Genomic DNA, 2742 nt, shown 5'->3' on the forward strand with positions numbered 1-2742 from the left:
ACGTCAGACACCAGATAAAAGTCCAAATAATGGCTTATATAATAATAATAATAATAATAATGTGCACAAAGCACCCTCCACTCCACAATACTCAATAAACAATCAATAATCCAATTAACAATCCTCCAATCCCAGACGCTTAGCCACCCTGCCTCCCAAATCAGCTCGCCACCTGGGATTTCCCATGGTCCTTTTATAGTCCCTGACCCAGAAGTGTTTCCAACCCCCCAGTCCATGTGACTTTCCATCACTTCCGGGTCAGATTAAAAAGTTCTCTTCTTCTTCATCCCGGAAGCACATCATTCCTCCTGTCGCTGTGACTAAGATGTACTTCCGGGGCGTAGGGCACGTAATAATCCTTGGGCCTCCCTGCAGCGTCCTCTAGTTGCCCCCATGGTATCCAGCAGGGCTGTGGATAAAAACCCCATTGTCCAGGATTCCCTGCTGGCCTTTGGGGCACCTCCATGCTGCAGGGAGAGCTCCACCTGGCATCTTGGGGGTATTGGCCGGGATGAACAGCCGACCATATTCCACAATATATTATTTATATTATATATTATATAATATATTTGTATATGTTCCTGAATAACTTCCAAATGTGATAGAAGCTGCCATCTTGACAGGAAAGGGAAAAGCTGAAACAGTTTTCATGTAGTTTTAAGAGACTACAACTACAAAGATTTTTGATTAATCTTGTAGTAAAAAGGTGGAAATAGAACTTTTAAGCAACCATTTCTGCAAACAGAAGTGTTGGTTTAAGTATAAAAATATAAATTCAATAGTAATATGATAGAAGAAAACAAAGAAGCAAGAGAAACAAAACCAGCCTCCAGCCCAGCTCTTGCCCTCCAAATACAACTCCAGTTGATGCTGATGGAACATCCAATTCTGCATATGGGTTACCACAGAGGACCCACTCTTACTGTTTATACTGAATGATCCTTTGATTCTCACGGCTGAGAATTATCAAGAACTGGGGCCAATTCAGTGACTAAAGGTTCCAAAGAAAAGACTTTCTCCTGACAAGAACTGACAGAAAGAGATAGAAAGAAAAAGTCAAATTGAGGAAGAAAAAACAGACATTTCACCAAAAGAGCATTTTTTGGGCAGCTATGTTATTTGCTAAACAAAGATGGACTGAATAGTCTCCTATTGTTTGAAACATTTCTTTCATTCTACAGACACTGTAAAGCATGGTGATGGAAATGTTATGGTTTTTGAGCTGCATTGCTGGATCAGGTTCTGAGTGGTTGACCATCATTGAATCCATTATGAATTCGAAATTGTACCAGAGGGTGCCTGAAAATTGTGTGAGACCATCTATCAGATGTTTGAAGCTCAAATGAAAGTGGACCTTGCAACATAACAAGGCCTTAAACACTAGTAAATGCACCAAGGAATGGCTGAAAGAAAGAAATAAAGGGTTCTACAATGTCCAAGTCAAAGCCTGGATCTGAATCCCATCAAGATTCGGGGGTTGATTTGAAAAGGGCTTTGCATGCAAGACACCCCTCAAATATTTCACAGTGGAAAGAATGCTGCATGGTGGAGTGGGAAGAATTCTCTAATTTGATGTGTTGCTAGACAGTTATAGGAAATGCCAATATCCAGCACTGCTCACCACCTCTGACGGCATTGTTGTTAAGAAGGTCAAAAACACCAAGCTCTCTGAATCCACATCGTGGCCCTTCAACTTTGCCTCCATAGCCAAAAGAGCCCGTCAGCGCCTGTATTTTTTGTAGGGATACTATAAAAGTATGCTGTCTGTATGCTGTCTGTGCTTTGGTCACAGACGTGGATCCGGGCAGTCCCTATTCAAAAATACGACCAGGGGAAAGTAAAGTACTCCACGTCGAGCTCACCACTCTCCAATGCGAGGCTTACCTCCCGTTTTTCAGGGCGATCTTCCTCCAAGTAGCCTCTTCAGCTCATTTGGTGACCCGGACTTCCACTGGTGATGCAGGATTGAGAGATCACTGCTCTTGGGACCTGCCTATTTTTCCTCCTCCCCATCGGTAGGAAAGGTGCTTCTGTGGACCTCTGGTGGCTTATCGACGAATGCTGGTAGCAAAGGGTGTGTGTGTTCCGCAGCATGTGCGTGTCTTCATCTGTTGTGCCAGGCCGTTCACAAAATTATTTTTTTGAGGGTCCCTGCCTTTTAACAGGCAGAAAGTCCCATCTGGATCTTTGTGAATTTGAACCCCAGACAAACAAAGACAGACAGTCCTAAAGCACAAACGTTTATTTCTTTTCCTTTTTACAGTACACACAGTGTACCAATCACCACTATATACTGTACTTTTCTTCTTCTTTTCTTCTTCTCTCTCTCTTTGTTCTGCCGCCCCCACTCCACTCTTGCAAGCTCTTTTCCCTGCCTCCAACTCCAGCTCTCCAAATGGAGTGGGCGGCCTCCTTTATACTGCACCGGAAGTGCTCCAGGTGTTTCCCATTGACATCCGGCAGCACTTCCAGGTGTAGTGGAAGTGCTGCATATGAACTTAGCTCCTCTTTTGGCAGCACTTCCTGGTGAGGCGGAAGTGCTTCATGCCGAGACTCTAGGAACTGTCCAGGAGCCCCTGGTGGTGGCCACAGACCTCTGCTGGGTTGAGCTTCTAAGCTCTAGTTCTGTGGCCCCGATGTAAACCAAGGGGGCTGCCCTCTTGTGTCCCCGGGGAGGTACTGCTGGTAATATGTCCCTTCCCCCGATCTTCTCTTCAAAAAAGGGTGTGTCCCATGATGTCA

The sequence above is a fragment of the Erpetoichthys calabaricus genome, chromosome 2 (genome assembly GCF_900747795.2).
Source record: "Erpetoichthys calabaricus chromosome 2, fErpCal1.3, whole genome shotgun sequence".
NCBI classification, from domain to species: domain Eukaryota; kingdom Metazoa; phylum Chordata; class Cladistia; order Polypteriformes; family Polypteridae; genus Erpetoichthys; species Erpetoichthys calabaricus.